The 13448-nt window shown below is 45.3% G+C and overlaps 1 long non-coding RNA gene across 1 annotated transcript in view; it reads left to right on the top strand.

Annotated features, from left to right (window-relative positions):
• The window catches only part of LOC119024597, a 15212-nt gene extending 1764 nt beyond the window's left edge, over positions 1-13448 (top strand). The window contains exons 2-3 of the long non-coding RNA XR_005076514.1: positions 1563-1675; positions 12981-13448. This is a non-coding gene — a long non-coding RNA (uncharacterized LOC119024597). The remainder of the gene's footprint in view (positions 1-1562; positions 1676-12980) is intronic.

The raw sequence follows: 13448 nt of genomic DNA, 5'->3' as shown, positions 1-13448 counted from the left end.
ATTTTTCCTCTCATCTGACTTCAAACAATGCCTGCATGCCTGCACACACACACACACACACACACACACACACAGGAACTTAGTGGTTGCGAATGAGTGGCAGCACTACTTTAGTTTCTGATAAATGATTCTTACATATGAAACGCTGCAGCTCTGTGCTTTATTTCTGCACCAGGCGTCCTCTGAATTTGCAGAATTTCCAGGTACCAGTCACATTTTTGGTGAAGGTTACGGGGTTAAAGGGCGGCAGCGGTGGCCAGGTAGCACATCTCGCACACACACACGCGCACAGAAAAAACAGAATTAATCAATCAGCCTTCCACTTCTGCGAAAAGACAGGTCGCCGCTGAAGCATTGGTGTTTCATAATGCTGCGCGAGTGTCAATGATCTCCTCTCGTGTTTGACTTCGAGAGGCCTTATCAGTTTAGCCAACAGATCTTATCAAAACTCTGGTTAATCAGTGAACGAGACAAAGCGAGCTGGATCTTGATTGAAAGGTTCAACAACGGCGAGCACTCGTACCCCCCGTAATGCTGAGCACGAAAATCAGCTGAATTCAGAGGACGAGAATGGTTCAGGTTTAGAGGAAGTGTTTGCTTGTTCCTGGGAAAGTCATGTGTGCGCGAACAGTATGTGCCTCCGTCTGAGCTGAGAACAGACCGAGCCAACTGAGCCTCAACGCGAGCTGAGCTTCTGCTGAACGAAAGGAAGGGGACAGTCAGGGGAGGGTGGAGGATGACACTTGACAGACAGATTGATTGTAATTTATTATCACAGCTGAAAAGGACCAGAGCGTCACAAATGAGGACAGAGGATGTAGTTCACTGTACAGTTTTTAAAGCCATCTGAGGCAATGTGATTGTGATTTTTGGCTACATAAGTAAAACTGATGTGATTTGATGTGCCAAGTCAAAGAGAGTCAAGCCAAGACAGCACATGCGTATGGAAAAAACCCCTACGAGTTAAAGAAATGCAGTGATAATGGATGCAGCCAGAACTTTCTGGGTTTGAACGTCTTATTATTTATCCATTTTCCGTGTTTAAATCAGTTAATGTTGCTGTCAACATAATTGTCAGAGGCTCTGTTAAGGACTTGTTGACCAAGTAGAAGCAGATCAGGACGGATCAGAAGCAGAGTGAGGCGGGTCATTTCAGGAAATCGCTGCCTGTTATGAGACGTTACCCTCCTCGATTTACAGCCGCCTCAAAACACGAGCGTGCACGAGCGTCGTTAACTCTTGTTGGGAGTTAGCGACGCTCATGTTTTGGCTCACTGGTTGCAGAGACGGTCCGTTCACTTCACTCAAAATATGCTCATGTTTAACCGTGTTCATGCGCGACACTGGCCTGCTGTATATTGCTGCGAAGTTATTATTGCAGTCTGTGTTAACAGCTAAATTTGGAATCAAGATTTCTGATTTTCTCTTGTAATGAAGCTGAAGTTCAATCAGGTTGACGATGTTCACGCTCACTCCCTTTGTTGAGCTTTCATTGAGATGATCATGTTGTTGTTTAGCATCATTAATGACGTAACACACATCTGTCCCATTTGTTTTTTCAGAGACGGCTGCAGACCGGCTCCTTCAGGAATCTCCACATCACAATCAGATCCTCAGCTTCTCCTCCACACGTGACTCGACTTCCACATGGGTCGATTCCTGTGCGCTTCGTGCTGTGAGTACTTCTCTAAAATGTTAATGGGAGCTAAAAATCCTCCAGACTGAGAAACTGTCGGTCCAGTCTGCTATTTACGCAGCTACAGCTGAGGTTTGGTTAAGTCACGGCACAAAAACAACTTGGTTGGGATTAGGTAAAGGTCGTGGTTTGAGTTCAAATAACTACTTTGTTGGTCATTGGAGCGTTGTTGTCATAGCTTCGACAATAACCACTTGGTTACGGTAAGGGAATGATGGTCATGGTTACAAGAGCAAAACAACGTTGACTGTTGGGAGGAAACTGGAAATGACAAGTCCGACAGTTTGCTGACCAGTCCATCCTTCACCAGCCTCCGCATTTTGCGGACTCTGTGACTCCTTAAAAATGTATCTCAGCTTCCTCCTTTGCTCACAGCGGGCTTGAGTTATAATTCCATCGGCTTTACGGGACTTCGTCACATGAAAGCAAATGTGTTGCTGTGAGATTTCGCGAAAGGAAGACAGCCTCGAGGGTCTCCAACATACAGTTTGTCTTCAACCCTGTGCATGTTACATCCTATAGATGCATTTTCTGCTGTCAGTGTGTCTTGAAATGTTTCAGTCAACAGATGTTGTGTGAGGTGGACATTATTAGGGTCGAAGGTCAGGAGCTCTCAGCAGGCGCTCTCTGGGTTTATGGTCTGTAGCTCGAGGTGAGTAAGAAACATACGCACATCCGCAGCGAGTCACAGGCACCCTGTTAACATCGGCACTCTGGAAAAAACTGTGAAAAATTTGTCTAATTAAAGGATTCGGTTTTAACGTCTGGGTTACAGCACAGTCTGTACCCTGGTCGCCTATATTTGTATTAGTCACACACACACACACACACACACACACACACACACACACACACATACAGAAAATAGCGAGCGAGGCAACTTATTTACAGCAAGTCATTTAACTTTCAGACGGCAGGATGTTTCATGGATTCAAACATTTCCTGTTGTGGTGTTTACAGAGGACGTCTCCTCATGCATTATGTGAGCGGTGAGTGCTCTGCGCTCTTCCCGGCACACTTACGTCCTCCGACATCTCAGGAGAGAGCCGGAGAAGGTGAAAACAAAAGGAGGACGAGGGGGGACAGGGGCGGGAGACGGCGGGAAGCCGTCTAGCGGATAGCTTGCTTTGTTTACGTTACACTTCTAACTTTGAAACTTTTAATAGCTTTTCTATTTTTCATGAGGTGAATGAAGTGAATCTGCACGACTCTGTGCCGACGGCTGCTGTCAGCGTTTTTTCCTCCTCACTTTTTAAGGCGTGAATAAGTGACACATTTTCGCGCTGGTATGTTATCTGGTGATTCTTTTCTCTGCTCAGACACGTTCGGTCGCCTGTTAGTAAGATGTAGGCTCGGGCTCTTCTACTTGCTCTAGGTCTATGGGTGTAGATGAGTGGTTCAGGACCATGGACAGAGACTCAGACAAGTGCACAGTCTGTTATTGGATGTTCTGCTGCCGGAGCCTCCCTCCTCCTCTTATCATCATCACTAATGTCACTGCGGGTGATTAAGCTAAAGCAGACGGAGAGCACAGCGCCGCGAGACACAAAGAGACAAACTCCGAGGTTCGACTTCGATCTCGGACATCACAAACGTTCCACATAGGCTGTTCCATAACGTGAGTCCGAGTGTGTGTTGACCTTGTCACGGAGCCAGAGAGCGTAATGTTCCCAGCCACTCAGTCAGACGGTTTAAAAGTGGAACAGACTGCGATAAGGTATTTGTTCTCAACCCCAGTCTGTCGCTGCCTTTCGATTGATAAGAACTGCGCCGGGACAAAGTTTGCGCCCCCCAAAACTATTTATATTTGCCTTCGTTTCAGACTCTCTGACTGCTCCGACTCTTCTCACAAATCAGAGAAAAATTTATTCGATAGATATTGTTTCTCAACGAGTGCGGAACAGGAATTCTCTCACATGATGAATCACTGGATGACGCCTGCTATCTTTAGCTCATCACCAGCGTGGCACTGAGTTTACTTCTTCTTAGGGAAGTGAGAACACTTTCAAATAGCCTCTCGATAAGTTTCTCAATAGTTTCCCTCCTGAGGAAATTCTGCAAGAGCTCAACTTTTGCTGATCTGCGCAGTTTAAAAGTGCAGTTGCAAAGTAAAAAAAAAGAGGATATCCCTTCACAAAAATGTCATGTGTCATGTGAAACTATTATGTTTTTCAGCTCTTCAAGGGTCCCCTGCACACATGTGTATATATATATATATTTAATTTCCACATGAAAATGTTTAAATTCCTGAATAAATGAACATGCACATTTTCACCACTGTGCACAAGATGTGTCCTCCTTCACTGTAACGTCCATTCTTACTGTTTGTGCGCTCGAGGCTTCAGGTTTCTACAAATGCCACCTCCAAAATATCAGATGTTCAGTGAGCACTGACAAAAATTGATGAATGTGAAAGCAGCCGTCTGGTGTCAGAGTCTGCACACACATCATTCTGCAGAGTGAAGTTCAAACATTCAGCATGAGGAAAAACTCACATGAGGACGGTAAATCCTAATTCTTTTACGTCATTCATTTATGATGTCAGAAAACTCTGCTGACGTGTTAAAGGTAGCTGCTCTGTGAACTCTGTGAGTTGATACCAGCAGATTGGGTAAGACCTGGAAAGGCTCCAAACCGGAGTCGGCCAACGTTCACTCGGTCCTCTGCGGTGTGGATGACATCAGTCCAGAGGAGAAGAGCTGGATTTCTTCATTTTCATCATCTCCTTTACCCCGCTTCAGTTCCTTTCCTATCGCTCTCATTCATCTTTTGTTTGTCGCTGAATGGAAAATGATGCAATGATGCTTTTTAAGTGTTTTATATTGCTGACTTAAACTCTTTACAGATCCCTCTCTGGCTCTATCATGGGGAAGGTAGAGATATTATATAGACACAGTGCGTTTAGACATTTTACTGGCTCCTGGTCGACAGGTATTACAGCAGAAGATGCAGCCACACAGGTGACGCTCTGCACCTGTGAGAAAGCCCTGAATCTCCTCTTCATTCCCCCCCCCAAGCCCTTCAACAAAAGACTCATCTCATTCAGTTCATCCATTTCACCCTCTTCATCCATCTCTTTCTCCCTCGTCCTGCACGTCTGGGCACAGCGCAGCCCTCTGTTCATTCGGGTAGCCGTTGCCAGAGCCACTGCTCATTACAGCCCCACATCTGCACTCAATAACAGGCCACACTCTGCATGAATAACGGCAGTGTTGCAGACATGAGCGAAATGTCAGTGGAAGGCTTCATTACTGGTGGGCAGAGAAGTGTGTGTGTGTGTGTGTGTGTGTGTGTGTGCGTGTGTGTGTGTCTGCCTCTCTTCAGGTCCTCGTTGCTCTAGTGCAAAGACTGGGGGTAACCTAGCTTAACCTCTGACCCCGCTCTTCCCCCTGTGTGACCCTGCCCCTTGCCCCTGCCTGAACCCCCTTTTACCCCCTCTACCCCCTCGGCTTCTGGCAGAGATGGATGAGAAGGAGGCCGACAAGAGATCACACGCATTCTGCACCCCTCCTCAATGAAAACAAAGCGTGCGGCATTTAAGGAAGACTGGGAGACCCGAAGCTTTAATCTGACAGGCTGACAGGCCGCAGTGGCCTCAGACAGACCTGGGAAGAACTCAGCGGTACCACACACAGAGGGGGCAGGAGGGAGGTGATGGGGGGGGGTGAGAGTAAGCTCGGATAGAGACGTCCTCCTGCATTCCTCCTGTTGTCCAAGTGAGCCGTAAATATTTGTCAGCGGCCCACAACATGCCTTTACCTTTCCCTACTGTTTCTGTAGAAAGAGCCGCATATCACAGATGCCTGGCTAAGCATCATGACCTGCAGTGTCTCAGGTGGCAGCTCCGGTCCCTTTATTGCCGTGTTTGGTTTCCCAAAAAAGCACCTCCGGCTGCTTGTTTGCCCCTCAAGCGAAGAAGTAAAACATGGCCTTTCACTTTTACAACATGAAATTGTGGGAATAATAGGACGGAGGTGGAGGAGGATGTGGAGCGGTGACCCGCCTGTCAGGACGTCTAAACAAAGAGGGAGTGGAGGGTCAGTCAGACAGACGCGACCTGATAAGCCTGGTCCAGGCCTCCGTTAGCCACTGTTTACTCTGCAGACATACCACCGACCCACAGTCACTTCCTCCCAAGTTGGTCTCCGAGATTTAGAGGGATGAAAAGGAGAAGGGACGTAAAAGGAGAGGATGATGTTTGGCACAGGTTGAGCTGGAGAAACCTTCGGCTGAAACAAGAAAACTATCTAGATTTTGCTTATGACATTGAGAAACCAGACTTGATTTGACTGATAAACAAGGTTTAATCACCAGTTTTTATCAGGATGCACTATAACATGGATTCTATGGACAACAATACACTGAGTCTGATTTTATTCAATTCAGGATTCACACAGTTCGTTACAGAAGAATTCACTTTAATTTCTAGTTCTGGCCAAAAAAAACCCCACTGACACGCATAGAAAATGTCTTAAAGAGTTCATATGATGCTAATTTTCATGTTGATACTTTTATTTGTGAGTCCTAGTAGAACAGATTTACACACTTTAACTGTCAAAAAACACATTATTTTTCTTATATGGTTCATTGCTGCAGCATCTCTTTTTACACTGTGTCCTGAACGCCTCGTTTTAGCTACAGAGTGAGACATCTCGCCTCTGTTCGATCTTTGATGAGAGTTACACATGCACATTACTTAACAGGCAGGATGTAGCCAATCAGAGACAGATTAGGACGGGTCAGCTGGTAACCATAACTGCAGTACAGCTGTGTATATCTCATAATATGTGTTTAAATATATATATATATATATATATATATATATATATATATATATATATATATATATATATATATATATATATATATATAGGAAAGGCAGAAACCTAAAAGCATAATATAACCTCTCTAACAACAAGAACTCAAGTATGAAATTCAGCTCAATGACAACTGTAAAGGTTTGAATATTAAACAGTTATTAGCTGTAATGTCTGTAATGTTTCACACTGCATTAATTAGCCTAGCAGCTAGCGTTCTTTCCCTCGATGAGTTTAACAACTTACATGTTTTATACAAACACATATTTATTGAATTTCATCCGTCACACAAAATATTAACCCTATATATTAATTAATATTAACATTGTTGAAGCCGAGCTGCTTATTGCTTTTAAAAATAAAAATACAACACTTTATAATAACCATCATTAATTAATGATGTTTACTAACAGTTATTTCACTGTTAACATGCAGTAAAGTGTTTTATTAACCATTTATTAAGCAATTGTTTATTGTAAAGTTGCCTCTGACGTTTATGAAACCGTACATTTAAAAATACCGTGACCTTAACAACTGCTTAATAAACGTATTTCGACTTTGCATCGATGATGTTGGACGTCATTTATTGAATCGATGGATCGATCCAGATTGATGGATCATTACGCCCCGACTTAAAAGACTGATTTGGATGTTTATTACACAGAGAATTGATGAAATCTCACTCTTTGTTTTGCATAATCGACATCCAAAATATTCTTGAACATAAGAACTATAGAAAGACAAAAAAAAGGAAAGTGAGACAGAAGTAAAGTAAGGAAACAGAACCCAGAATCCAGCAGCTGAGCATCGGTTTCACTGGTGGGATCTGGAAAGGTGATGTAATTTACAGAGAATGGTTGCGGTTGCCTGTACAGAGAGAGATTTACTGGCCCCAGGCCGGCCGTCTAGAGGGCACACACATCTCTGTGCAGACACTGGGAAACACAGGGCCATAAAACCGAACGAGCTCATGTGTGGAGCACCTCATAAATTAGGCCAAATAGCTATGAAATAATACCCCAAAACATTCATATTAGATCGAGATCTGTAAACATCTTTTATGTCACTTCGAGTAAGAACCTGGCAGGGTTTCGACTTTATCAGCTCTCTTGATGCTAATTTAAGGAAAGAGGAGGTGTGTGTGTGTGTGTGTGTGTGTGTGTGTGTGTGTGTGTGTGTGTGTGTGTGTGTGTGTGTGTGTGTGTGTGGTGGGGGACGAGAAGACTTCTGTTTTAATGATTACCGCCGTGCACACAAACCAGCAAACATTTATCGCTAAAGAGGACGTCTCACTTAAAAGGTATTTCCTCATATATATTTTCCTCTCTCATCGTGGGGTGAGGGTCCAGTTGGAGGGCGGGTGGGTGTTGAGGCTCCCCTCATCCCTGATAACATATTATCTATTGGCTTAAGACGTTGACAGGAAACAAATTCCCAGGGATGACAAAAGCCTGGAATGCAGTACAAGGAGGTTGTCTCCCACACTCCCTCAGAGAACCCCCCCCCCCCTCCTCCCACCACCCCCTGCACTCCCCCATCCTCTTCCCTCTGAAGGATGTTTTTGTTGGGTAATTGATGCAGAGGTGCTATTGATAAGAAAGAATGAAACATCAAACCACCTCGCGGAGAAGCAGACAGGTCGGGGGGGCGGCGGCGGCGGCGCAGCTGAATCAAACGTCTTGAGAAACGCCACCAAAGGGAGGATTAATCAGTCTTTCTTCCCCATTTCTGTTCTCACGTTTTCTGTTTTCCTTCGCTCTTACCCCTCCTCCATCAGTGTCTTTTTGATCCCTTCGTGTGTGTGTGTTGTGTGTGTGTGTGTGTGTGTGTGTGTGTGTGCACGCACCATCAAGACCTCATAACATTTTGGAAAATGAGCACAAAATCTGATTGCACATTATGTGTTGCAGACGGTGTACTTCTGCACCGCAGGGTTACGATCTGACATCTTGTGTTCATCACATTAATGGTTGCCTAATGGTTAAGGTTAGTGTGAGGTTTAGCCAGGGGAAGGTTTGGTTAAGAAACTACAACTGATTCGGCGTATGGTTTAGGTTAACGTTTGCGGTTGGGGGTTAAGAGCCTTTGGTTATGGTTAAATAAGAGAAACTCACCACAACAACATTTTTGTGTCTACCTTGTGTCTGTTTCTAGTCACGACTCTGTTACATCACCTCTTCATGCATTCTCTCACTTTTATGCTCATTTAATGACAAATTCAGGGGAGCTTTTTTTTATTTGTGGTGGTTTTCTGGTGTGTGATAATGAATGAGACAAAGAAAACGGGGAGAAAACTCCCCAAAAGTCTCTAAACCGTTCCACCTGGACGTTTGAAGGCCTCATGCTGGACAGACTTTGGCCTCTTTGTAGCAGACTGATGTCATAGGTCGAATTCCTCTGCAGAAGTAGGCCAGGGCCCTGTACGATAGCAGATTGCTGACTAATCATAGAGAACAAGCCAGGGAGGAGACAATGCTCAAGCTCAAAGGAGCTTTGTATTGACAGCAACTCACCGAGTGCCTCCATGCGGCTGGGGCCTCAGTGACGGACGGTCCCCGTCCTGGGAGGTTGATGCTCTTGGAAGCAGCCTTTATCAACAACCGTGTTTGAAATAAAGGGAGTGTTTGTGTGTGTGTTTTGCTACTCCTGATGGAGCGTGCACGCCTCTGTCTTATCTCGCCCTCGTATCTAAGAATCAGTTGGCCCGGCTAAAGTCCAAGGTAGACGCAGAGCATAGATTCTGTTTACTGCTCTGCTGCTGAGCAGATCGCTCATTGTGGCCTCTTAGAGAGTGGAGATGCCTTTCCATTGTGAGAGGGGGGGAAGAGAAAAACAACAACAACAAAAGGAAGGGGGTAGGGGACTGTCTGCTTATTGTGTGTGTGTGTGTGTGTGTGTGTGTGTGTGTGTGTTGCAGACGTGTTGTGTAAGGCTGCAGTTGCCCAGAGGGGGATCTCTGGGCTCGCCTGCTCTTAGGGCTGGGCATGTTCCTCGAATGCCGACCCTGGAATTCCACGGCCCGGGGTCAGGACTTTTATTTGCAATCCCACCTTACGCTGCGTCCCAAAACACACACACACACACACACACACACACACACACACACACACACACACACACACATTGATCTTCTACTGGCCAGGGGAGCGAAATACCTTCTCCAGCTGAAGTATTTCCTCATATGCTGAGGCTGCTTAAAAAGAATTTGCTGCCAGCAAGAAAACTTCTCCTCGCACACACACACACACACACACACACACACACACTCTCTCTGATCCTACGCTATCAGATAAAGTGGCGCAAGTTCTCACCTGCAGATCGTGGTCGCAGGGGTCAGTTTGCACAGAAAAATGCGAGAAATGTGGATTTTTAAGAACCGTATAGCGTCGCCTTCAGGCTGAGATGTTCTCAGAAATGTCTGCAGCAGACCTTCAGACTGGGGCTGGTGTTTAACTCCAAAAGCAGTAAATTCTGCTGCGCTTGCACGGAAAGAGGTTGCGACCCGAAAGAAGCCGCACATGTTGCTCTTGCTGCGACCCGGCCCGCTGAACCTGTCCACACTCTGTCGCAGCATCATCTATCTCCCTTTAAAAACACCCTCACCTGCAACTGCAGTCAGCAGTTTGATGTGTCGGGTTGAATTCACCTCCTTACAAGTCTGATTATATTACATATTTACTTTTGTTTAAATGTTGTCCTGAGAAACGTAAAGGTTTTATCCGCCCTGACTTGATTGGATGTCATTAAACAGGAAGTAAACTTGCATGTGCAGTGCAGTAATGAAGGAAACCTGTTAGGTTTTTTTCATTTTTTTTTTATGTTTTATTTATGTTCTTGTGCACATAAAAGATAGCGACAGTTAAAAAGGTCAAAGAAGCTCCTCTCTCCCACAGAAACACACCGTCTGTAGTGCCGCCTTTAATTCTGTGACTTTGTGACATCACACTACGTCACCGCGTCACACATTTACATTCATTTTGCTTGTTTGCCATGTAAGAATTGATTTAGCGCCGCCGCTCTGTTGTTGTTAGCGGTGCTGGGTCAGGCGTGTGAGAGCTGACCAATCAGAGCAGACTGGGTGTTCAGGAGGAGGGGCCTTACAGAGACAGAATGAGAACACTGATGTGTTTTCCTTTAACATTAACGGATGTAAACCTATTGTAGCTGTAACCCAAATTCAAACTTTGAACCCAAGTAATGAGGACAACACATCTCCTTTGATTATAAACCTGACAACAATCACAAATCAGATTTTGTTTTGCGCATGCTGTCAGTCCTGAATGAAGAACAAAGTACCAAAATTACACATTTTCCCACAGTCCCTCAGGCTGTTTGACCTTTTCACCCACTCAGCAAGACATATTTCATTGTTTACGTCTCAGTCGTTGTTGATGTACAGTTCCACCGCTGCATCTGGCTCCATGTATATCTTCAGTACATGTGCTATGAATCACCGTCAGATGAGAGCTCGCTGTAAATGTCAGCCGCGGGGCGCGCAGCTACAGCGCCGTCTGTGCCGGAGAGCCTTTTGGGAAGAGCTGCAGAAGTGAAACTCCCGAGTAAACTGTGCTGGGGGTCAGATAACAGCCATATGAGGACATCCGAGGGTACATTGGGAAATGTACTGGCTCGTATGGAAAAACAACTTTGACAACGTCAACATTATGGCTTCGTTTAACAAAGACCGCATGTCTAATGATGTTGGGACGAGCCGGCTTTCAGGCTGTAAAAACGGGCATTTTCTATATGATCTGGCGCACAGGATCAGTGCTTCAAACAGCGTGTCCCTGCATATTCTGTAGACATATATGTGTTGCATATGTAACAACGCTTGCCAAAATGTGTCACGGTGCATTAGGCTCTCATTTATACCCACTTAATCTTGCGGGAGGAGAAATCTCACTCTGTTCTGAATTATATTTAATGCATTGTTCTGCCACGACGCTAAGCCGCTCTCCTGAGCTGCGTATATTGCGTACGGACCATATATCTCAATTACTGCAGTAACCTAGAGAAAAACAATCACTTAAGGATTACGTGTGATAGTACAGCTAATAGGATGGAAGTGACGTGATGTACGAGGAGGTAGAAAATAAGTTTTTCCAAAATGCTCAGCTGTAGGGAACCGTCTACAGTTACACAGGCAGCGGCTAATATATATGTATATTGCCTGAATATTGGGGGAAAATGGCCCACACACAGTATGGACAGTATAAGGTGTTCCTGCAACCACAGGGAAGGAGAAAGACCGTTGCAAAGTTGGCTCCGAAGATCACATTTTCACCACAAATCATCCGAGGCCAAAAAAAATTGATGTCACCCTCCGCAGAGGCAGAGAAACGAGAAATACGATCTATCGGGTCGATGGAGCCAAACAAATGTAGGGTAATCCGCCACAGTGTCAGCATCTGTCTCGTGTGTTACTGTCAGTGATGTTCCACTGACAATGTTGACAACCGAACCTCGGAAAGCAGCGCAGGGAACACTTTCCATACCTCCTACTGTTTCCCAGGAATTCGTGTTTAAGCAAAGCAAACACACTCTTGACTACACACACACACACACACACACGCACTGCTGCCTAATGAACATAGCAGAGCAGCAAGCCATTACACATACCTCATTCATTTCCCCAAACTGTTTTCGCTCATCGCACACGTACAGCTGCGAACGCTGACACACGCGCGCCCACATGTGCATCCTCCTCCGGCGCACTATCTGTCAAACGCACACAAACACACACACACACACGACATCACACACAGTCGCAAGAATCGCACAGGCCCGCTCAAGACTTACGCACCGTCCCATTTTTTTGTTTGTGACACGGTGTTAGCGGGAAGCCCGGCTGTGAGCTAACCCCACCATGTTTTTCTCATCTCGTCTGTTATGCTTGGCACCTGTTGTGTGCTCGATATGCGCACACACACACACACACACACACACACACACACACACACACACACACACACACAGACACACACACTCATAACTCACACACACCATTTCTTTGCCATGTGCTATTAATAAATTGAAGAAATCAAAATTCTTTCCATTCCTGTCTTAAAGACCAGCGGTCAGACTTTTATAGGTCCTTTATCATTTTCTGTCTGTTACGCGGCTCATGTTTTATCATACTTTTCCATTATTGGAATTTCTTTTAGCTATTTATACGTTCCCACACTTCTCATAAATAGTGTTGATGCCGCGCTTTTGGTTGATGTTTCGCTCATGAGCAGAGTGTAAATCAGACAAGACAAGGGGAACGAGCAGGATGACGAAAACAACGTGACCCCTGGGTGTTATGTTCCCCCAAAGTGTTGTTTTCATGGGTCTTGTGAGGATCAGTTTCACACATCGACTGAACGTAGTAAATGATAAAAAAAAAAAAAAAAAGTGTTATTGTGCTCTATAATCTCCCTGTTTTTCTGCTTTTGTCCCCCTCACCCTTCCCCCCACCCGACAAGAACCCCGCACTGATGACACATGGGAGCCGAGCTGAGCTGGCAGACACATCATCCCTTGTTATCGGGACCGCTGGAAAGCCCCACGACCCCTGGACCCCCCTCTGAACACAGGAGAGCAGGTCACAGTGCTGGAATTTGAACAGGTTGATGGGAACATTTAGGTAAAAAAAGAAAAAGAAATAGAAAAGGCCGAGCTGTGGCGTCATCCTTGTCCCCTCTGCTGCACAGTTTCCTTGAAGAGCGTCTGCTGGCAAACCTCCGACAACAACTCTGGATCCTGCGCCATGTTTTGTTTGGCCGCTGTGATTATTTTCATAGAAAGAACATCTTTATTGATAAAACTTTGTCTGTTGTCCGGGGCTGTTTTGTTCGCTGTTTTGTTTGGTTTGCCAGGCCGTGGCGAGAACTCTGTCTCCCTTATGACTTGTGAAAGACACATAATAGTAAGAATGATAGCTTTGTTTCTGA

Source organism: Acanthopagrus latus, chromosome 8 (genome assembly GCF_904848185.1).
Source record: "Acanthopagrus latus isolate v.2019 chromosome 8, fAcaLat1.1, whole genome shotgun sequence".
Classification (NCBI taxonomy): domain Eukaryota; kingdom Metazoa; phylum Chordata; class Actinopteri; order Spariformes; family Sparidae; genus Acanthopagrus; species Acanthopagrus latus.
Note: the sequence above shows the minus strand (reverse complement) of the source record. Positions and strands in the feature narration are given on the sequence as shown.